The sequence below is a fragment of the Heterodontus francisci genome, chromosome 1 (genome assembly GCF_036365525.1).
Source record: "Heterodontus francisci isolate sHetFra1 chromosome 1, sHetFra1.hap1, whole genome shotgun sequence".
Taxonomy (NCBI): domain Eukaryota; kingdom Metazoa; phylum Chordata; class Chondrichthyes; order Heterodontiformes; family Heterodontidae; genus Heterodontus; species Heterodontus francisci.
In genome coordinates, this window is record NC_090371.1 from 133417871 (window position 1) to 133443056 (window position 25186).

General features: G+C 43.6%; 1 protein-coding gene across 1 annotated transcript in view; it reads right to left on the bottom strand.

Moving 5' to 3' along the window:
• grxcr1a (glutaredoxin and cysteine rich domain containing 1 a) overlaps positions 1-25186 on the bottom strand; it is a 92232-nt gene that overhangs the window by 55734 nt on the left and 11312 nt on the right. The gene's annotated exons all lie outside the window — the stretch shown is intronic.

The following is a 25186-nucleotide window of genomic DNA, read 5'->3' on the forward strand; positions in this document are numbered from 1 at the left end:
GTCATATCAGGGTTGGTTACAATGGTATCTTGGACTAGGCTCTGAGGGTTATGTAGATATTGAACACTTACAGAAGCATAGAAATTACAGAACAAAGGGAGACCATTTGGTTCAATGTGCCGTGTTAATGCAAGCTTTTCCACTGAAGCTGTCTACTATAATCCCATTTTCCTGCACCTACCCTGTACTTTTTTAAGCTTCTTTTTCAAATACTTATCAATTTCCCTTTTACATTTCATTATTGTTTCTACTTCAATAGCTGCTTGTAGTAAAGCACCCATGTTCTCATAATCCTGCATGTGAACAAATTCCAGAAACCTCCCACTTAATTCTCTGCTGATAATTCTGAATGTAAATCTAGTTGTTACTGAGTTATCAACAGGTGAAAACAACCTATCACTATTCACTTCCCCAAAACCTTTCACAATTCTGACAGGAGAGACAATTCCCTTAACCTTCTCTGTTCCAGTGGAAAAGTTATTCAATTTTTCTAGCCTTTTTGCCATTACTATTATAGTATCATTTTCGTACCCTTTCCATGGCTCTACTATCCTTCCTACAATGAGGTACCCAGAGCATACGGCCTAATGATAGTCTTGTACAAATTCAGTATTGCTTCTTTCCTTCAATTCTCCCAAGTATGAAACACAGATCTGATTTGCTTTGATTATGTTCTTTCTAACTGCACTCTCACCTTTTACAATCGATCTATCTTTACCTCTAGATCTCTCCTTTTCACTACATTGCTAAGAATCTTACCATTTAAGGTACACGTTTCCTTACCACTAACAAAATGGTGTTTTTTTTAAATATACCCACCTTCGCACGGAGTGCTCCTCCTAGATCTGCAGCACCACTGTGGGTTATTGCCAATCAGCACTAGCTCCCCATTCCCCTCTTGTTCTCCTATACCGTTGCCAAAGAGGACTTTTTGGAGGCTAGTACACATGTGAGCTGCCTCTGGAGAAATGACAGGTGCCAACAGCCTGATAACAGGCCTAAATTATTTTCTAGGCCTGCAGCTCTATACAACTCTACCTACATGCCCAGGTTCAGAAGAACAGCTCTGCTTTACCAGAATTTATCCATTTCCTGCATGAGCTGTCTTTATGGGCATGCTGAATGAGATCACCAATTTAATCTGAATTACAATCCTGGCTAGTTTTGTGCTGTAAATGCTCCTTCCTAAATTGTGGGTTGTGTCACGCCCATGTAATTCAAACTATTGAACTATAAAATTAACTTGCGAAGTAAACCCGAAATGGACAATTCACTTGTAAACAAAATGGAGTAAGAGGTCAGGTGACCCTTCCTTTCCTGCCAATACAAGAACCTTGAGCTAATTTCCATGTCTGGACAAGTCTTGGAGAAGTCCTAGAAACATAGAAACATAGAAAATAGGAGCAGGAGTAGGCCATTCGGCCCTTCAAGCCTGCTCCGCCATTCACTATGATTATGGCTGATCATCCAACTCAGTAACCTGTTCCTGCTTTCGCCCCATATCCTTTGATCCCTTTAGACCCAAGAGCTATATCTAACTCCTTCTTGAAAACATACAATGTTTTGGCCTCAACTGCTTTCTGTGGTAGCAAATTCCACAGGCTCACCACTCTCTGGGTGAAGAGATCTCTCCTCATCTCAGTCCCGAAAGGTTTACCCCATATCCTTAGACTATGACCCCTGGTTCTGGACTCCCCCACCATCGGGAACGTCCTTCCTGCATCTACCCTGTAAAGCCCTGTTAGAATTTTCTCGGTTTCTATCAGATCCCCCCTCACTCTTCTGAACTCCAGCGAATATAAACCTAACCGACTAAATCTCTCCTCATACGTCAGTCCTGCCATCCCAGGAATCAGTCTGGTAAACCTTCGCTGCACTCCCTCTATAGCAAGAACATCCTTCCTCAGATAAGGAGACCAAATATTCCAGGTGTGGCCTCACCAAGGCCCTGTATAATTGCAGCAAGACATCCCTGCTCCTGTACTCAAATCCTCCTGCTATGAAGGCCAACATACAAATACAGATACAAATGACCTTTCTGGACACATCCCTGAGAAATCATCAAAATGCAATTGGGTTAACAAGACTGTTGCAAACATTTTGATTCCAAACTCAAATTCTAAAGAATGGGTGTGAAAAGGTGAGATGAGGATGAATGACACCCAGACTCCATTGTCTAACAATTGTCTCACCATCGGAAGCCATTTATGAGGACAATGAAAAGAGGACAATATGATCACATGGCAGAAACTAGGTTTCTGATAAGAGCTTTAATAAAGGTATATTCTGGGCAAACAAAGGAGATCCATCTACGCCATCAAAAAGACATGACCCTGCCTACAACTACCAGCTTTGAACTACATTTATTTAGAGATACAGCACTGAAACAGGCCCTTCGGCCCACCGAGTCTGTGCCGGCCATCAACCACCCATTTATACTAATCTACATTAATCCCACATTCCTACCTATACTAGGGGCAATTTATAATGGCCAATTTACCTATCAACCTGCAAGTCTTTGGCTGTGGGAGGAAACCGGAATGCCCGGTGAAAACCCACACAGTCACAGGGAGAACTTGCAAACCCAGAATCGAACCCAGGTCGCTGGAGCTGTGAGGCTGCGGTGCTAACCACTGCGCCACTGTGCTGCCCCAAACATGTAGGCAGTGACTGAAGTTTGGCTTTGAACTCCCTACCTGAGAAATTGTGCCAGGATTTCGCCATTGACCATTGGCTAGAATATAACAAGAGCAGTCTGCAACAGTGCATCCATCTTTCTGCACCTCCCAAGTCTTTCTTCAATGGACAAGGGTAAAGATCACAGGCCTGCACCCCAGTAAAAAACAAGTTTAAAAGAGAACTCTTTAAAAATCATCAGACCAACGCATGTTATCTTTATAATCTCTATCTTTTCTTCAGTGCCTGTGTATCTGCATGAGTGTAAGAGTGGATGTTGCGTATATTTCAGGTGTTGTATAATAAACATTTATATTTCTTTTAAACTTACAAAATAAGTCATTTGTCTGTTCTTGACAATTAAAGTGCTCAGGAGTTAAAATAAAACCTTTTTCAAAACAAAACACTGTCTTCGGTCAGTCGAGAGGTGAAAAAGGGGGAAGCATCCCTATCATCTCTCAACTAGGGACTAGGCACATTTTTTTTTACTTATTTTTATTTAGAGATACAGCATTGAAACAGGCCCTTCGAGTCTGTGCCAACCAAGAACCACCCATTTATACTAACCCTACAGTAATCCCATATTCCCTACCACCTACCTACACTAGGGGCAATTTACAATGGCCAATTTACCTATCAACCTGCAAGTCTTCTGGCGGTGGGGGGAAACCAGAGCACCCAGCGAAAACCCACACCGTCACAGGGAGAACTTGCAAACTCCGCACAGGCGGTACCCAGAATTGAACCTGGGTCCCTGGAGCTGTGAGGCTGCGGTGCTAACCACTGCGCCGCGCCTTAATGTTCTACGTCCCGTACAACTTGAAGAGAGACAGGAGCCTCTCATCACATTCGTCTGAGAGAATGTAAAGAAGCCTATGGATTGATACTTTGAGAATTAAGAGCCACTCTTGCAATGTCACTGATGACCAGCATCACATGCGTGACATTTCTCTTGTTTTCTTCAGTTTTGTAAATAAAATTAATCATTAAAACACCCTTCTTTAGTATTATTTTCATAATTAAAGAAGTTCATTCCTTTTATTCCATTTTTCTTCTCCACTCTTCTGATGGTGTTGATTTTTGTTCAGCTACGGTCCCAAAAGACACTAGCAGATTGTCATGTGGCTATTCTTCATTGCATAGTGTCATGGGAATGATTTTTTTCCCCCTTTGTTCTTAAAAACTAAGATGGGGTGTTTCTGTGCCTTTAAGGCTGAGTGAAGTTTTTATTTTCTCTGGGAACAGAGTGTGCGAGCTGTAAGCCTGTTCCTAGGCAACAGAAAGAGAGAAGAGGTCATATGCCCTATTGTATCCGTTTGACAGTGTGTAAGAACTGGCTAGAACCAGTTTGATCTGGCAGACCAGAGAAGCCTGCTCTCCCTGAAGGAACGATTTGTCTCTCTCAGCAGAAAATCTACAGTGGCCTACAGGCTGTGTTTCGCCTAAAGAGGTAAAGACCCCTGGAAAGGAATCTTTGCATTGTTGGAGGTAGCAAATTCCTTTTTACTTCCAGTCTCTAAGAAGTCTCTGCCTCAGGAGTAAACTTCTGTTGCCTTTTGTGTTTCTGGGAGTTCTGGAATTCTCAGTAAAGTTTCCACTGTTAGACTGCTAATTCAAAATCCAAATAGACCTGTTGTTGTACTCTTTGTTGAAAGATCTGTTGCAGCCAAAGTGCCTTGAACGCCTATCCATTACAGACTGTTCATCAAATTCGCCTGGAGACTTTGCGTGGCGTCTGAATATTCGACTCTGAAACACCCCACCGAACCAGGAACGTAATACACCAGGACTGATAACCCAGCTATTTATTTATTCCCAAGAAACAGCTCTAATTTAAAACATCATTTTTAAAACCAGTTAACCATTGGTTTTTGAATGTATGTGGGTATGCATGAGGGTTAGGAGGAATAAGAAGTTATAAAGTCTTTTCAGACATAGATTTGTCTCAATATTGTTTAAGATTTAGTTTATTAATAAATAGTTAATTTTTTGTTGTTTAAATAAATCTGGTTTGATGTGTTTGATTCTGGGGGTTAATAAAGTGTTTAATTTGGTTAATTGCCGGTAGGTGGGAAACTTTAATAATATGCTGTGACCTGTGGAGTAGTGGGACTGAATTGACAGTGCATTACTCCCGCCTGGGTCGTAACAATAGATTTACATCACATAGAATCTGCAGCACAGGAACTGTTCTAACTGGCCTAACCACTCAAGCCACCTCTCACTCTAACTACCTCTGGCCACCCTGCGCCCATACCCCTCTATCCCCTTCTTCCTTATGCATGCATCAAGCTTCCATCTATCTTCAACTTCTCCATGTGGCAGTAAGTTCCATATTCTCACCACTTTCTATGGAGGAGCCGCCCCTGTGGCAGAAGGTGCAGGGTTAAAACCGCTCTCCAGTCATCCTGGGCAAGAGGAGACCAGAGCCCTGACTTTGAATTCTGGCTTGACATCCAGTGGGATACTCATGTCCTGTGGTTGTGGGTGACCCCCATCATCCCACCTCCTCATTGGATCGGTTGTGGACGCCCATAAAGCTCACCACATTGGACTAAGCAGGCTATTTTCTGGTATGATGATGGTTACGGCCATTGAAGGAGCATTCACGCCATGGCCTGTGTCATGGTCCTGTAGTTTTTTTGGAATATGCGGTTTGCCTTTAAGGCTTGCAAGGGATCAGTATTGCTTTAAGAATCAGCAAGCCTCAGGACTTATAAGAAGGTGCATTTTCGTTGCCTTAGAAACAGCCATTTGGAGACTGCGATTCTAAGGGTGTATTCTCATTATCATAGATATAGCCACTGGGAGTGAGTTTCTTGCGATACATTTGTTACAATTTAGTTTTGAACTGGGTTTTAGTGGACGACAGTTTGTTCGAACTCACAGACAGAAGACACAGCTGTGATAACAGCACCTGGAAAAAGAGCTCTCAACCATTTAAACTGAAGGAGTAGGAATTTAGTCTGTTTAACTATTATCTCTCAAAATTCTAAAAAAAAAGTCAAGCCAAAACAGAGATCTCTGGTAATTTAAATTGAAGGAAGGGAAGTTAGACTGTGACAATCTATTGTCCCTCAAAAACTCTAAAGTCAGATTGATTCTGTTGAAAGTGTTTATAAGTCGTTAACTGTTGAAATTCGTTGGAGAAGGAACGCACCATCCTGTGAGGACTTTGAGCATCGTCCTGTGAGGACTTCAAGCAACATTGGACTGTAAATTTGCAAGGACTCTAATTTTTTCTATTTTAAATTTTGTTTGTATCTTCATAGTGTTTAAGAATTTAGTTCTTCTAATTAAAGAGTTAATTTATTGGTTTAAAGGCACGTGGTTTGGTTAGCCTCATTCAGGGGTTACTAGATGGTACAATATGGTTGGGTCTTTCTTTAATTTGGAAAGTTTTAAATGATATGTTAGGCGATCTGTGGAGTGATGAGATTGAATTAACAGTGCGTTGGGCCCACCACAATCAGAATCATATATTTTGATTGGGGGCTTAACACCTGCCAGACTGTTAATCAGTCTGTGAATCCTTCTACTACTCCACACAAATTTCCTAGGGGAGAGTGTGAAGATACAAAACAACAATAACAACTATTCTGTACAAAAAAATTCCTTCTAAATTATTTATTGATTTGTTAGTACCTTACTTGTACTTATGCTCTTTTGTTCTGGACTCTCGCATAAGTGGAAACAGTTTTTGTACATCCCTCTATCAAAATACTTCATAATTACAAAGTCCTTTTTCAGATTGCCTCTTACTTTCCACTTTTCAAGAGAAAAGTCCCTGAGCATGCTCAGTCTTTCCTGATAGTTGTAACCTCTCAATTCTGGTAACAACCTTGGCAAACCTTGAATGTACTTTCCCCAGTGCTTCAAGAACCTCTTTGTGGTATCGAGAGCAGAACTGCATACTGTACTCCAAGTGTGGCTTACCAAGGTTCTGCATAAATTTAACATTACCGCCTTGCTTTTATAAATGATTCTTTCAGAAATAAACCAAGTACTTTCTTGGTAGTCTATATGGTCTCATCAACTTATATTATGACTTTTAGTAATTTAGTACTTTTATTCCAAGATCTCTTTGCTCCATTACCCCATTTTCCTTCTTATCTTCCAAGTAATAAGTGGCCTCCTAATCCCGCCTATCAAAATGAACCACTCACACTTCTCTATATTGAATGTTATTTGCCATTTATTGGCCTACTCCACAAGTCTGTTTATGTCTTCCTGCATTTTGGGGCAGGATTTCACATTATTAGCTCTATCCGTCAATTTAATATTATCTCAAATTTTGACACCATGGGCTAAATACTTGTTCACTTAGTGCCGTTTCAAAGTGGTACTACAAAGACTATACCGATTCTCTAGAGGCAGACTCCACCACCAAACATTACTTGGGCAGCCCGCACGAGTTTCTTCAATTATATCAATGAGGAAACCCACGCAGGTAATTGCCAGTGGTGTTGTCTGCCCCTGGGGAATGGTAGCACCGCTTTGAAGTGGTATTAATGAATGAATTTTTAGACCCATACCTCCAATTTCTGAGTCCAAATAGTTTATATATCTGGTAAACAGCAGTGGTCCTAACATGGATCCCTGAAGGACACCACTTCCACTTTAAGTCAGTCTGAGAAATTTCCCTTAACTCCTATTCTCTGTTGTCTCTTTTGTAGCCATCTTACAATCGAATCTGCTACCTGGCCCCAGACTCCTACCTTTGTCATGAGTCTCTTATGTTGCACTTTTATAAAGGTCTCTTGAAAGTCCATATATACTACATCCACAACATTGCCATTGTCTACTTTCTGTTACTTCTTCAAATCGTTCAATAAGGTTGGTAAAATATGATCTTCCTTTTAGAAACGTATGCTTTTTTTAATATTCCCTGTTTCTAGATGCTTTGTTATCTGATCTTTTAGCAAATATTCTAGTATTGTCCCTACCATTGATGTTAAACTAACTGATCTATAGTTCCCTGGGTTAGTTCTATCTCTCTTTTAGAAGACAAGAATTATATTTGCTGTTCACCAGTCCTCTGGCACTATTCCTTTTCCTAACAATGTTTTATACATGGATACTAACAGATACTGGCCTCTGCTATCTCCTTAAGTTTCTTTAAGTATTGGTGGGTGCAATTCATCTGGACCTGAGATTTAGTCTGCATTAAATTTGACTTGTTTGTCTAGTATAGCATCTCATTTCTTTATATCTTAACTGTTGGGGACCTTCCACTTCTTAAAGCTAGCCTCCACCTCTTAAAGGAGCGTTTAAATTATAGCAAAGCAGCAGAAATGATGTCGCAGGCTAGACCATCCCAATTTTTTAATAGTGCAATGGAAGTGCATATTGAAGATATGAGAGCCAGGAAGGAAGTCCTGTTTCCTTAAAACTATAGATGAGTGGCCTGTCAAATAGGTCAGCATGGAGGAGATGATAGAGCAGGTGAGTGGTAGCAGCATCATTCTCAGGATCTGGCAGCGGTGTCATAAATGGTTCAATGACCTTGCCAGAATTGGGAATTTTAGCTCCTCTTTACATCTCCCTTATAAAGAACAACTTGCAACACCCCCTCCCCAACCACCTCCCACAACACTACCAATCCTTTCCCCCCACACTGCACAAGTCATTCTTCCAACCATAACAGGACACTTCACTACACCTCCCTTTGCTTACACTCACACACCTACTACTGCCACAAAACCAGTGCAAACAGCATTCTGCTTTTGTTTTGCATCAACTTGTGCATTTCTTTCATACTCCACGCTATATACACTTCTAGCCAACAACTTATACGTCTTAAGCAAACTTGTTTCCTCTGCTCCAACAAAAACAAGAAATGCTGGATTCACTCAGCAGGTCTGGCAGCATCTGTGGAAAGAGAAGTAGAGTTAACGTTTCGGGTCAGTGACCCTTCTTCCTCTGTTTCTTCTTGTTTCCTCTGCTCAGTGTGCACACTATGCTAAACTGCCTAAAACACCTCCACAACCCTTCAAAGGCACACACCAACCCACTCTTCTTGCAGGACAAGCTTGCATACAACAAAAGTAAATGTGGAAGAACCAGGGAAATGCAGCCACATTGCAAGAGACAAGATAGGACGGCGACAGCCTACCTGGAGCAGCACAGTTTCCTTCTGCACTGCTCTTCTGAGAAAGGCAGGTTTGTAACTCTAGGCCTATGCTTCCATATGTGGTTAAAGATGTCTGAGAGCTCTCCCTTCCTTTATGGTCTCCCTGTAACTGCAGTTCCCTCTGGTCCTTCCATCTGTTGCTGCTGCTTCTCTTCCAGTCGGAATGGAATTCCCATTTTCAGAAAAAGAATACTGCCAGTACTTTTTTTTATTAATTCATGGCATGTGGGCGTTGCTGGCCAGGCCAGCATTTATTGCCCATCCATGATTGCCATTGAGAAGGTGGTGGTGAGCTGCCTTCTTGAACTGCTGCAGGCCATGTGAGGTAGGTATACCCACAGTGCTGTTAGGAAGGGAGTTCCAGGATTTTGACCCAGCAACAGTGAAGGAACAGCAATATAATTCCAAGTCAGGATGGTGTGTGACTTGGAGGGGAACTTGCAGGTGGTGATGTTCCCATGCATTTGCTGCCCTTGTCCTTCTAGTTGGTAGAGGTCGCGGGTTTGGAAGGTGCTGTCTAAGGAGCCTTGGTGCATTGCTGCAGTGCATCTTGAAGATGGTTCACACTGCTGCCACTGTGCATCGATGGTGGAGGGAGTGAATGTTTGTAGATGCAGTGCCAATCAAGTGGGCTGTTTTGTCCTGGATGGTGTCGAGCTTCTTGAGTGTTGTTGGAGCTGCACCCGTCCAGGCAAGTGGACAGTATTCCATCACATTCCTGACTTGTGCCTTGTATATGGTGGACAGGCTTTGGGGAGTCAGGAGGTGAGCTGCTTGCCACAGGATTCCTAGCCTCTGACCTGCTCTTGTAGCCACGGTATTTATATGGCTACTCCAGTTCAGTTTCTGGTCAATGGTAACCCCTAGGATGTTGATAGTGGGGCATTCAGCGATGGTAATGCCATTGAATGTCAAGGAGAGATGGTTAGTTTCTGTCAAGCAAGGGGGTGGAAGGTTATCGGGGGTAGGTGGAAATGTGGAGTAATCAGTTCGGCCAGGAACTTATTGAATGGTGGAACAGGCTCGAAGGGCCGAGTGGCCTACTCCTACTATCAATTCATATGTTCGTATGTTCTTGTTGGAGATGGTCATTGCCTGGCACTTGTGTGGCATGAATGTTACTTGCCACTTATCAGCCCAAGCCTGGATATTGTCCAGGTCTTGCTGCATTTCTACACATCTGCTTCAGTATCTGAGGAGTCGCGAATGATGCTGAACATTATGCAATCATCAGCGAACATCCCCACTTCTGACCTTATGATTGAAGGAAGGTCATTGATGAAGTAGCTGAAGATGGTTGAGCCTAAGACACTACCCTGAGGAACTCCTGCAGTGATGTCCTGCAGCTCAGATGATTGACCTCCAACAACCACAACCATCTTCCTTTGCACTAGGTTTGATTCCAACCAGCAGAGAGTTTTCCCCTGATTCTCATTGACTTCAGTTTTTGTTGGGCTCCTTGATGCCATACGCAGTCAAATGCTGCCTTGATGTCAAGGGCAGTCACTCTCACCTCACCTCTTGAGTTCAACTCTTTTGAACCAAGGCTGCAATGAGGTCAGGAGCTGAGTGGCACTGGTGGAACCCAAACTGAGCGTCACTGAGCAGGTTATTGCTAAGCAAGTGCCGCCTGATAGTACTGTTGATGACACCTTTCATCACTTTACTGATGATTGAGAGTAGACTGATGGGGTGGTAATTGGCCAGGTTGGACTTGTCCTGCATTTTGTGTACAGGACATACCTGGGCAATTGCCAGGTAGATGCCAGTGTTGTAACTGTACTGGAACAGCTTGGCTCGGGGCGCGGCAAGTTCTGGAGCACAGGTCTTCAGTACTATTGCCCGAATATTGTCAGGGCCCATAGCCTTTGCAATATGCAGTGCCTTCAGTCGTTTCTTGATATCACGTGGAGTGAATCGAATTGTCTGCCGTCTGGCATCTGTGATGCTGGGGACTTCAGGAGGAGGCCAAGACGGATCATCAACTCTGCACTTCTAACTGAAGATTGTTGCAAATGCTTCAGCCTTATCTTTCGCACCAGTGTGCTATCATACAGGATGGGAATATTTGTAGAGCCACCTCCTCCAGTTAGTTGCTTAATTGTCCACCACCATTCATGGCTGGATGTGGCAGAACTGCAGAGGTTAGATCTGATCCATTGGTTATGGGATCGCTTAGCTCTGTCTATCGCATGCAAATATTCCTGTGTTGTAACTTCACCAGGTTGACACCTCATTTTGAGGTATGCCTGGTGCTGCTCCTGGCATGCCCTCCCAGATCGATGGTAATGGTCGTGTGGGGAACATGCCGGGCCATGAAGTTATAGATTGTGGTTGAGTACAATTCTGCTGCTGCTGATGGCCTACAGCGCCTCATGGACGCCCAGTTTTGCATTGCTAGATCTGTTCGAAATCCATCCCATTTAGCACGGTGGTAGAGCCGCACTACACGATGGAGGGTGTCCTCAATCTGAAAGCGGGACCTCGTCTCTACAGGACTGTGCGGTGGTCACTCCTACCAATGCTGTCATGGACAAATGCATCTGCGGGAGGCAGATTAGTGAAGACAGGTCAAATATGTTTTTTCCTCTTTTAGTTCCCTCACCACTTGCCGCAGACCCAATTTAGCAGCTATGTGTTTTAAGACTCGGCCAGCTCAGTCAGTGTTGATGCTACCAAGCCACTCTTGGTGATGGACATTTAAGTCCCCCATCCAGTATGTCATTAAGCTTCTTAAAAGTTGACCAGCCATTACATGCATGAAAAACAGTGATCTGCACCCAAAACAGCTGAGACAGATGAACAAATGTCTGCCAACTATTTTCAGCAATTTAAAACAATTTAAATTATAGACAGTCAGTGTCCATTTAAAAACCATTTCTCACAGTGTGAGAACAGAAAATGTTGCAGCCACTCCACCACTTTGGGCCTTTAGTTCACCAGCTCATAGCTTTTGCCAGAGTCAACTGGTGACATCACAGGGAAACAAAACTAACTTTGCACTCTATCTTGTTCTCCTCCCGAATGTGGATTTCATGGCGAAGGGGGATGAGGGTGGGCAGAAATTCCGAGTGGCAGCGGCTGCCACAGAACCCGACACCTATATTGCCAGTTCCGATTCTCCCGGGGGCAGGATAGGCCGACGATGGCCTTCTGCCCAGAGGACAAATAAGGGCCTCTTCCCGCTGCCGCTGTGATCTTACCAGCAGCGGGAGGGGGTCCTCTGCCATGCAGGGAGAATGCCTTGGAAAATGAGGGACCCTCCCTGCAGGCTTGGGGATGTGGGCCCTCCTTCATGGGCAATTTGTGGCCCATGGAGGACCTCCACCAGGAACAAATGGACCCCCTCCAAACCCCTTCCCCCTGGACTGAACGTCCACCCCTCAAGCACCCACCCCCCTCACCAGGGCTTTCCAAACAGGCCCCGGCGGCCCCACCTCACTTACATGAGGTCCGGTGTTTCAGTGCTGGGCCTGAGTCCGAGGCCTCTGCGCTACCGGCAGTGGCCACTGCTCCCCGGGGTGCTGCCAATACTGCTGAGCTGCTGGCCCTCTGAATGGCACCAGGAGCCCTGCCTCCTGCATAAAATCCAGCCCATATATCTGTTCCTTAGATTTTTAGCTGAAGAGTTGACATAAATATATAAAAAGCTCATTTTATAGCACCTGGTGAGTAATTAATTCCACAAAGAATGGGAGTAAATAATTCAGGTTAACCATAGGTGGAAGTGAATTATTTTGGATTTACTCTCGACTGTGATGAATTTTATGTGCAAAGGCTTATGATTGTGTCATCTCTCAATGAGGGAGATGCTAAGTGGAGTGCTCCAGGGCCCCGTACTGGGCCCAATATTCAAACTGGCATAGAATCATAGGCAGTAACCAGAGTTAGAGAGGACATCAAGTTAAAGTGAACAGTGGACTCAAAACAACCAGCCTAGATCTTACAAGAAGAGCTCAGCAGGGTTTACATCTGAGCTAATCAGTAGCAAATGATGTTCTATTTGGACAAACGCAAGGTATTGTATATTGGAAGTAAAAAAAGAGTTATGTTTATTTCATGGATAGGACAGAAGTTGAAAGTGGCCTGTGGTGTTAGTTGACTCGTCATTCATCAGATCGGGACATTGTGGGACAACAATAAACCAAGCAAATAGGATGTGAGGTTAAATTGGCAAATCAATTGCGATTAAGCCCCAGAGGTCCTGCTGAAGCTGCACTGTCCCCTAATCAGCCCACACATAGGGCGGAATCTTAGCGCTTTAGATTTAAACACTGGTCGGGAACATTTCCAGGTCCTGACCACAATGGTGTCCAAGTCCCACCCACCTGCACAATCTTCCCAGAGACATGCACTATTTCGGCTGCCTCCAGGAGACCCGACCAATTAAGAACAGCTGGTGTCTGCAAAGTGGGAGGTCTAATGGGAGGCTGCGGGTGGCCAGCAGCCCCATCGGGGGACCATGAGGACTTTGAATGCTTAAAAATAAACTGTGGCCAGAAATGCCAGGCCATCACTGTGGAGGGGGAGACCCTCTAGAAGATAGTTGAGGCCACAGCTGTGGCCCTCTGGCACTTGCAGCTCTGGGGGTCTTGGGGGGAACTAAAGGAGGCCTCCATGGTTCCCTGGTCTGCCGCCGGGAGGATGCCTCCAGACACCTGCCAGTCTTCAACCTCAGTGGGGGAGGGGGCTCATCCGCAGTCGGGAAGATCCCGGCGGTGTCACCAATTTATCCCAAGTGACCACTTAATTGGCACTAATTGGCTACTCCCCACTGCTGGGCAGGCAACCGGTGCTGTTCAGACCTTGCCTCTACCAAGATCACTCAGATTTTCCTAAATTCCCCACCCTCCTGTCTCAGAAGTTGCCTCTGAGTGGCTGGTAAGTCTCTGAAATATTTAACAGAACAGTGAAAGCAAACACAAAATATTTTTTTCATTCTTTCACAGGATGTGGGCGTCGTTAACTAGGCCAGCTTTCTTGAACTGCTGCAGTCCATCTGGTGCAGGTACATGCACAGTACTGTTTGGAAGGGAGTTCCAGGATATTGACCCAGTGAAAGTGAAGGAACTGAATAACTTCACATACAACTTGGCAAGAGGACAACAGGGCACAGCTTTAGGATTATGAAAGGAAAATTTAAAAGAAAGAATTAGAGCACTTTTCACATCTTTAGGATGTCTCATGGGCAGATTTTCATTTAATCAAATGTCTTAATAACTTTAGATGGAATTTGTACATATTTATAATTCCCTGATTTTTCAGCAGTCTAAATACATATGTGAATTTAAATTAATATTATATTTCTTTGTAGAGTAGTAAGTATTGTAAAGTAAGGAAATGTGACAGCCAACTTGAGCACAGGTCCCACAAACAGCAAAAAGATAAAAGCCCAGGCAAACAGTTCTAGGTATTGATTGATTGGCCAGGACAGCATCAGCACTCCCATGTTATACTTCAAATAGTGTCATGGGATCTGAGGAGGCAGTTTAATATCTCAACTAAAAGAACCCCCTTCCAACCACTACCACGATACAGCTCTGAAGTTAAAATTATGACCTGGAAATTCCACTAGGTTGCACTAGCCTATTCATTAAAATTTGCCCAAAATCAGCAAAGCTAACACAAATCAAAGTCATTGAGTTATTACAGCACAGAGGGAGGCCATTCTGTACATCAACTTCATGCCAGCTCTCTGCAGAGCAATCAAATCAGTCCCATTCCTCAGCTCTATCACCGTAGCCCTGCAAATTTATTTCTCTCACGTGCCCATCCAATTTCCTTTTGAAATTATTGAGCATCTCTGCTTCCATCACCCTCGTAGGCAGTAAGGTCCCAGTTAAAGGTCTGCAAGGGAAACCCAGCCCGAGCCCGAATGCTGGACCTGGAAGCCCGACACGACCTGACCCGAACCCGACACATCTCATCGGGTCTTGTCGGGTAGCCGGCCTTTACCCATGTACTGATGTAAAGGCCTGCTACCCGACCCGACTCGACGGGACCTGACGACGTGTCGGGTTCGAGTCGGGTCGGGCTTCCGGGTCCAGCAGTTGGGCTCGGGCTGGATTTCCTTTGCAGCCCTTTAGTCTCAGTCATTACCACTCACTGCGTAAAGAAGTTCTTCCTCGCGTTCCCCCGTATCTCTTGCCCAAAGCATCCCCTAGCCCTTGTACCATCAGCTAATGGAAACAGCTTTTCTTTGTCGACCTTATCTAAACCTGTCATAATCTTGTACACTTCAATCAAATCTCCCCTCAATCTCCTTTGCTCTAAGGAGGATAACCCATCTTCTCCAACCTAACCTTGTCACTAAAATCCCCCATCCCTGGAACCATTCTGGTAAATCTCCTCTGCATCATCTCAAGGACCCTCACATCCTTCCTGAAGTGTGATGACCAGATCCGGACACAATACTCCAGTTGGGGCCTAACCAGAGCTTTATAAAGGTTCAGCATAACTTCCCTGCTTTTGTATTCCATACCTCCATTTATAAAGCTCAAGATCCCATATGCTTTGCTCACTACTTTCTCAATCTCTCCTGCCACCTTCAAAGATCTATGCACATGAACCCTTGGATCCCTCTGTCCCTGTAAACTCTTTAGAACTGTGACATTATGTCTATATTGCCTGACCCTATCACTTCTGCCAAAATACATCACCTCACACTTCTTTGTATTAAATTCCATCTGCCACTTGTCTGCCCATTCTGCTAACCTATTTATATCTTGTTGCAGTCGATTTGTATCATTCTCACTGTCTGCAATACCTCCAGGTTTGGTATCATCAGCAAATTTTGACATTTTACTCTGTATTCCAATATCTAAGTTATTTATATATAGCAAAAAAAAGTAGTGGTCCTAGCACTGAACTTTGGGGAACCACTGTCTTCCCTCCTCCTGTCTGGAAAACAATTATTTACCACAACTCCCTGTTTTCTGTCATTAAGAGAATATTTTATCCAAGCAGACACTAACCGTCCTATTCTATGAACCTCAATTTTCTTAGCCAACCTTTTTTACGGCACTTTGTCAAACGTTTTCTTAAAATTCAGAGAGACAACATCCTTCACTTTCCTTTCACAACCTTCTCTTGTTACTTCATCGAAAAGTTCAATTAGTCAAGTACGATATGCCTTTTACAAATTCATGCTGGCTATCCTTAATTACTTCAACCATCTCTAAGTGCCTGTTGATTTTTTTCCCTGATTACTGTTTCTAAAACTTTATCCACCACTGATGTTAAACTAACTGGCCTGTGGATACTAGAAATGTCTTTACACCCTTTCTTGAATAAGGGTGTCATATTTGCCACTCTCCAATCCTCTGGCACCTCCCCCTTATCTAGAGAAGATTGGAAGGTTATGGAAAGCCCTTACGCTATCTCCACTCCCACTTCCTTTAGCAACCTGGGATGCAAGCCATCCAGATCATGTGACTTATCCACTCTAAGCGTAGTCATCCTTCCCAGTACATCCTTCCTATCAATTTTTACCCCATCCATTACCTCTACCATCTCTGCTTCTACCGAGATTTTGTCAGCATCCTCTTCCTTAGTAAACGCTGATACAAAGTACACATTAAGTATTCTAGCCTTACCCTGTGCCTCTAAGCATACATCACCTTCTTTGTCTCTAATAGGACCCACTTCACCTCTTACTACCTGCTTACTATATACATGCCGGTAGAAGATTTTTGAATTTCCTTTTATGTTAACTGCTATTCTATTCTCATGTTCTCTCTTTGTCAGTCTTATTTTCCTCTACACCTCCCCTCTCAACTTCTTGTACATGACCTGGTTCTCACTTGAAGAATTCACCTGACATGCATCGTACACCTTTTTTGGTTTCATCCCTTGTCATTTGAGGAGCCTTGGTTTTGGTTCCCTTAACTTTTGCCCTTGTTGGGATGTACCTAGCCTGTGCTTAAAACATCTCCTCTTTAAAGATCACCCATTGTTCTGTTACAGATTTTCCTGTCAGTCTTTGGTTTCATTTTACCCTGGCCAGATCTCCTCTCATCCCATTGAAGTTAATCCTCTTCCAATTTAAAAGTTCCACTTCAGATTGTTGCTTGCTCTTCTCCAATACTAACCTAAACCTTATGATATGATGATCACTCTTACCCAAGTGCTCCCCCACAGGTACTTGGTCCATTTGGCCCATTTCATTCCGCAGAGCCAGATCCAGCAATGCGTCTTTTCTAGTTGGACTGAAAACATACTGGTCAAGGAAGTTTTCCTAAACACATTTCCTTTACTCTAACATTATACCTATCAATATTTGGGTAATTATATTCCCCCAATATCACCACTCTATAGTTCTTGCATATCTCTGTGATTTCCCCTCAGATTTGTTCATCTATCCCTGTCTCTCTCTCACTATTTGGAGGCTGATAGAATACCCTAGTAATGTGATCATACCCTTTTTGTTTCTCAACTCCAACCAAATGGATTCTGTCCTTGCCCCCTCAAGGACATCTTCTCTTTCCAACACTACAATGTCTTCCCTAATCAGTACCTCCACACCACCTCCCTTTTCTCCTTCCCTATGTTTTTGAACACTTTGTATCCTTGAATATTAAACATCCAGTCCTCGCCTTTTTTAAGCTATGTTTCTGTTATTGCCACTACATCATATTCCCACATGGCCAATTGTGCTTGTCGCTCATCAACCTTATTCACCACACTTTGTGTGTTTACATACATGCATTCTAAACCTGTCATTGTATTCCTCCAAGTCCTTCCTAGTCTGAGGTGCAACATGTCCCTTGAGAATAAGTGCCTCCTGCCCCAGAACTGGTCCCAAGAACCTGAAACCCTCCCTCCTGCTTCATGCATCAAGCCATGTATTGATCCTCATTATCTTCCTATTTCTACTGTCATGACACTGGGAGTAATCCAGAGATTACCACCTTCAAGATCCTACTTTTTAACTTCCTCTCTGAATGTCTGACCATATGACCTCAATACCTGCCCTCTGCATGTTGTTGATACCAACATGTACCACAACTTCTGGCTCACTCCCTTCTCCCCTCGAGAATATTACGCACCCTTTCCGTGGTGTCCTTTACCCTGGCACCAGGGAGACAACACACCTGACTATCGCTAAATTTTAAGCAGATGTTGCACAAATTGAGTTTCCATGATATTTTCTGCTATTTTCAAAAGATTGTGCGAGAATCCAGCCCCATCCACAAACTGGCCAAGCCCCCATATCAAATTAATTACCATTGTGAGTTTCTGCTAATCGCACTTGTTGCAGGCCTTCGAGGACCCTCTAAAAATTGAGGTTTTCTGTAGACACAAGGACATGAATAGGCATATTCTGAAAGCTTTGGAATACAATCTTTTTTTAATTTACTAAGAAATGGGACACTGTATACGAATATAACTAGCAAATGGTTCTGTAAAGTTTTTTTTTCAAGTCATTTTCAGCTATTGAAAATCAGGTGACTCACAGGTGGTAGATTAGAAAGGTCGTGGGCAGGACAATGAATTTATATAAGAATTAATTAGATGTTTTAATGGGATGACCGTGGAGTTAATATTCTGGAAAGATTAAATAAAATGGGCTGACTCTCTTCTGATCTTTATATATACTTTCTTTATACCCAAGTGTAATATCAATTAAACAAAAGAAGCTTCATTTTACTTTTTCTTTTCTAAGTCAGGTTTATTTTATTCTAAACTAAGCTAATTTCAGGGAATACTTGAAGCCTTTCTGAGGCAGTCCCAACAAACTCAATAGAAAGGTACACCAGAAGAACTGGGACCTAGGCCAGGTCTTGAGCAGGGGAATTTGCATTTGGCCTTGTAAAAAAATAGATCCTCCAGCTACCCTTCACAAGAAGATAGTTAGAGCAGCTTTTGGATGTTCTTCTGGGGGACCAGGATCCCTCTACTACCCCTGCACTGTCGGAAGTGGCATTTCTTGGTTACACTTTCCAGACTCCATATCATGGCAGGTACACTTAGTGCACTTCAGTGGTGCAGACAGCCATTATTGTCATACGAAGCAAGGACCTCCACAACCCTACAAAGCTTGGTAGAATCAGCAGTGGAGGTCACAGGCAGGTAGATCCCACCAGCTCTCTTCCCCCAATGAGTTTTCAGAGCATCTGTGTCTTTCTGTGAAATCACCTTTGAGTCATTCAAGCTTGCGTGTTCACCGTCTTGTAACTCCCATTACTGAGCACTTGGATTAGAAATTCAGGAAAGGGGATCTCAATGGGCAGATTTTTTTATTTTAATCAGGCATATTAACAACTTTGAGTGAAACTTGTAGCTATTTATAGTTCCCGAACTTTTTCGCAGTCTAAGTATATACAAGAATATAAATAAATATTATGTTGCTGGCACGTAGCCTTACCATTAACTGGCCTTTCTGACACAATCCCTTCTTCAGTGCTTTTCTGTCTGCCTCTTTTAAAATCCTTTTAACTTTAAAGAGCCAATGAGACATGAAGATAGAAATTTAGCTTATTGCTGCAGCATATATTACAATATGTCTTATATTCAGAACATGACAAGAGTATTCTGTGGACTGAGTGGAGGTGAGAATTAATCATATTCAACAGCAGGGAATGACCTACGCAAATGAGAAATGGTTGTGAAAATTAATTAATTGCGTGGTTCCAACATTAATGGTGCAAACTGAAAAAAAATAACATGAATGTGTTGTGGTTCATCCAGAGTCGCTTGTGCCCATCCTTGTAGAGGATACTTTCTTTGTCTCAAATCCAGTTAATGTATCATTTTCATGATGTTTTTACCAGATACTTTAAAGCTCAGGGGGCATGAGCTATGGAAAATGTGCTAATCAAATGAGTTTTTTTTATAATACTTATAACATGAAAAATATAAATTCATATTTAATCATTTTTAACAAGTTGGACTAATGTCACTTTCTGGTGAGGTTCACATGCAATGCTAGGTTAATGATCTTTACTTATAAGCATAGGCCTAGAATTTACTCAGTCATTCTGGTCGATTGCTGTCATTCGACCAAGCAGAGTTTAGAAGACTCTGCCTGGAACCTCCATCCACCCCAAACAAGGCCACAGATGTTGGGGTAGGACTGAGGGAGAAGATTTGACAGTAGACAGGCAATGGTTAATATTTAAAGAAGTATTACATGGTCTACAACAAATATACATTCCTCTAAGAAACAAAAACCCAACAGTGGGGCGGCACAGTGGCGCAGTGGTTAGCACCGCAGCCTCACAGCTCCAGGGACCCGGGTTCGATTCTGGGTACTGCCTGTGCGGAGTTTGCAAGTTCTCCCTGTGTCTGCGTGGGTTTCCTCCGGGTGCTCCGGTTTCCTCCCACAAGCCAAAGACTTGCAGGTTGATAGGTTAATTGGCCATTATAAATTGCCCCTAGTATAGGTAGGTGGTAGGGAAATATATAGGGGCAGGTGGGGATGTGATAGGAATAGGGGATTAGTGTAGGATTAGTATAAATGGGTGGTTGATGGTCGGCACAGACTCGGTGGGCCGAAGGGCCTGTTTCAGTGCTGTATCTCTAAAAAAAAAGCGCAAAGATGAATCAACCACGGCTAACAAAAGCAATTAAAGATTGCATTAGATCAAAGGAAGTGACTTATAAGGTTGCCAGAAAAAGTGGTAAGTCTGAGGATTGGGAGCAATTTAGAATCCAGCAAAGGATGAACAAGAAACTGATAAAGAAAAGGAAATGAGAATATGAATGCAAGCTAGCGAGAAACATAAAGGCGGAGTGTAAAAGCTTCTTTAGATATGTGAAAAGGGAAAGATTAGCAAGGACAAATGTGGGTGGAGACAGGAGAATGTATAATGGAGAATAGGGAAATGGGGAGTCAGAATCTGGCAGTATGATTTTTTTAATTTGTTTTTTAGAATGTGGATGACACAGGAAAGGCCACATTTCTTTGAGTATGTTCAAAACAAAGATCAATAGCTTTCTAGATATTAAAGATATCAAGAGATATGGGGATAGTGCAGGAAAATGGTGTTGAGGTAAAAGTTCAGCCATGATCTAGTTGAATGGCGGAGAAGACCTCAAGGGGCCGAATGGCCTACTCCCAGTCCTACTTCCTATGTTCCTATTTGCTGCCGACCCTTAGTTGCCCTGAGAAGATGGTGGTGGTCGTTCTTCTTGAAATACTGCAGTCCATGTAGTGAAGGTGTTCCTACAATAATATTAGTTTAGAATTTCCAGGATTCTGACCGATGACTATGGATAAACAGTGATATATGTCCAGGTCAGGATGGTGTGTGATTAGAAGGGAAACTTGGAGATGATGGTGTTCTCACAACATTGCTGCTCTTGTTCTTCTTAGTGGTGGAAACCATAAAGGATACAGGTGCAGTTGAGATAACCTTGATGAAGGGTGGAAAGGGTGGCTATTGAGTTCATTGACTGGGACGCCGATCAAGAAAACTGCTTTGTCCTTGTAGGCTTTTTGAGGAGCTAGGAGGTTAGCCATTCATTGCAAACTACCCAGTCTTTGTCCTACTCATGTAGCTACAGTGTTCATATAGTTGGTCCAGTTAAACCTATAGTCAATAAATGTTGATGGTAGGATACTTGGTGATGGTGGTAACATTAAAGGTCAAGGGGAGGTAACTGAGCTTTTTACAGTTTGAGATGATCATAACCTGGCAGCTATATGGTACAAATGTCGCCCAGCAAAAGTCTGGTTGTTATTCAGGTCCTGTTGTAAGCTGAAATTGGCTGATTCGTTATTAAAGGAATTGTGAATAGAGCAGAACCTCATGGAATCATCAATGAAAAGCCCACTCCTAAGCTTATGATCAAGGGAGTGTCTTTAATGAAGCAGCTGAAGATGGTTGGGCCAAGGGCACTTCCTGAGAAACTCCTGCAAAGATGTCCTGCAGCTGTGACCATCCTCATTTCTGTCAGTAATGTTTCCAGCCCCTGGAGCATTTTCTATTTGATCCCTATTGACCTCAGTTTTTCCAGGGTTTTGTGGTGCAAGGGAAACTGTGTGAGCACCCTCAAAACTGAGCATGGTGAGTTGATTTAAAATGCAGGTGAGTGGACCTACGTCTGTGGCTGCACAACCCAGGTTGCCTCAATTCATGGTTTCCAGTTAACCAGTTCTCACTAGTGCACTGCCCCAGTTGGAGCTTGTATCTCCAGCGTGCTGAATCTGATTTCCTCCAGTAATATAAAATCAAAATACTGCAGGTGCTGGAAATATGAAACAAAAACAGAAAGTGCTGGAAATAGTCAGCAAGTCAGGCAGCATCTGTGGAGAGAGAAGCAGAGTTAACTTTTCAGGTCTGTGACCTTTCATCAGAACTGGCAAAGGTTAGAAATGTAATGGATTTTAAGCAAGTGAAGATGGGGGTTGAATAGAACAAAAGGGAAGGTGTGTGATAGAGCAGAGGGCAGGAGAGATTAAATGACAAAGATGTCATGGGACTAAGGCAAAGGGAGTGCTAATGGTGTGGTGAAAGACAAAGCATTAGTCCAGAGACAGTGTTAATGGCAGAATAATGAACACTACCTCAGGGTAGTGTCCTGGGCCCAACCATCTTCAGCTGCTTCATCAATGACCTTCCTTCAATCATAAGGGCAGGAGTGGGGATATTCGTTGATAATTGCACAATGTTCAGCACCATTCGTGACTCCTCAGATACTGAAGCAGTCCGTGTAGAAATGCAGCAAGACCTGGACAATATCCAGGCTTGGGCTGATAAGTGGCAAGTAATATTCACACCACACAAATGCCAGGCAACGACCATCTCCAACAATGGAGAATCTAACCATCTCCCCTTGACATTCAATGGCATTACCATCGCTGAATCCCCCACTATCAACATCTAGGGATGAGGTACCGGAAGACTTGAGGACAGCTAATGCTGTGCCTTTATTTAAGAAGGGCAGCAGGGATAAGCCAGGGAACTACAGGCTGGTGAGCCTTACATCAGTGGTGGGAAAGTTATTGGAAGGGATTCTTAGAGACAGGATTTATATGCATCTGGAAAGGCATGATCAGATTAGGGATAGTCAGCATGGCTTTGTGCGTGGGAAATCATGTCTCACGAATTTGATTGAGTTTTTCGAGGAGGTGACCAAGAGGATTGACGAGGGCAGGGCGATGGACGTTATCTACATGGACTTTAGCAAGGCCTTTGACAAGGTCCCACATGGTAGGCTGGTCCAGAAGGTTTGAACACATGGGATCCAGGGTGAGCTTGCAAATTGGATACAAAATTGGCTTGGTGATAGGAGGCAGAGGGTGGAAGTGGAGGGTTGTTTTTCAGATTGGAGGCCAGTGATGAGTGGTGTGCCACAGGGATCAGTGCTGGGCCCTCTGTTGTTTGTCATACATATTAATGACTTGGATGTGAATGTAAGGGGCATGATTAGTAAGTTTGCAGATGACACCAAAATTGGTGGTATAGTGGACAGTGAAGAAGGTTGTCTAAGGTTACAACAGGATATAGATCAACTGGGAAAGTGGGCAAGGGAGTGGCAAATGGAATTTAACGCAGACAAGGGTGAAGTGATGCATTTTGGGAAGTTAAACCAGGGCAGACATATACAGTGAATGGCAGGGCCTTGGGGATTGTGTTGATGAGCAGAGAGACCTTGGGGTGCAAGTACATAGTTCCCTGAAAGTGGCAACACAGGTAGACAGGGTGGTGAAGAAAGCGTATGGCGTGCTTGCCTTCATCGGCAGAGGCATTGAGTACAAGAGTTGGGACGTCATGTCACAGTTGTACATAACGTTGGTTAGGCTGCATTTGGAGTACTGTGTGCAGTTCTGGTTGCCGCACTCCAGGAAAGATGTGATTAAGCTAGAGAGGGTGCAGAAAAGATTCACAAGGATGTTGCCTGGTTTGGAGGGCTTGAGTTATAAAGAGAGATTGGATTGGCTGGGTCTTTTTACCCTGGAGCGAAGGAGGCTGAGAGGGGACATGATAGAGGTATATAAAATTATAAGAGGCATAGATAGGGTAGATAGCCAGAGTCTGTTTCCCATGGTAGGGGTGACTAAAACTAGAGGGCATAGATTTAAGGTGAGAGGGAGGAGGTTTAAAGGAGATCAAAGGGGTAAAGTTTGCACACAAAGAATAGTGGGTATCTGGAATGAGCTGCCTGAGGAGGTGGTGGAGGCAGGAACAGTAGCGACATTTAAGAGGCATCTGGACAGGCACTTGAATGAGCAAGGCATAGAGGGATATGGAATTAATGCAGACAGGTGGGATTAATATAGATAGGCATTATGGTCGGCATGGATGCGGTAGGCCGAAGGGCCTGTTTCTATGCTGTACAACTCTGTGACTCGAGGGGTGACCATTGACCAGAAACTGAACTGGAGTAGCCATATATTTACCATGGCTACAAGAGCAGGTCAGAGGCGAGGAATCCTGCAGCGAGTAACTCACCTCCTGAGTCCCCAAAGCCTGTCCATCATCTACAAGGCACAAGTCAGGAGTGTGATGGAATACTCTCCACTTGCCTGAATGGGTGCAGCTCCAACAACACTCAAGAAGCTCAACACTATCCAGGACAAAGCAGCCCGCTTGATTGGCACCCCATCCAAAAACATTCACTCCCTCCACCACTGATGCACAGTGGCAGCAGTGTGTACCATCTGCAAGATGCACTGCAGCAATGCACCAAGGCTCCTTCGATAGTACCTTCCAAACCCACGACCTCTACCAACTAGAAGTACAAGGGCAGCAAATACTTGCATGGGAACACCATCACCTGCAAGTTCCCGTCCAAGTCACACACCATCCTCTCTTGGAACTATATCACCATTCCTTCACTGTCCGGTCAAAATCCTGGAACTCCCTTCCTAACAGCACTGTGGGTGTACCTACCTCACATGGACTGCAGCGGTTCAAGAAGGCAGCTCACCACCACCTTCTCAAGGATAATTAGGGATGGGCAATAAATGCTGGCCTAGCCAGTGTCGCCCACATCCCATGAATGAATTAAAAAAAATAATGAACTCCTCTGTCCAAAAGCACGAACATGAAAAACCAAGTTTAAGGCAGAACATGGCTAAAAAATAAGAAAATAAAATACAATAAAATAAAATAATAATAAAAAAGGTCAGTCATGCTCTGAAATTGTTGAACTCAATGTTGAGTCCACAAGGCTGCAGAGTGCCTAATCAGAAGATGAGGTGCTATTCCTCAAGTTTGCGTTGATGTTCACTGGAACATTGCAGCATGCCAAGGACATAAATGTGGGCATGAGAGCAGGGTGGTGAATTGAAATGACAAGCAACTGGAAGCCTAGGGTCATTCTCTCGGACTGAGCGGACGTGTTCTGCAAAGCAGTCACCCAGTCTGTGTTTGATCTCCCCAGTGTGGAGGCGTCCACATTGTGAGCAACGAATACAGTATACTAAAT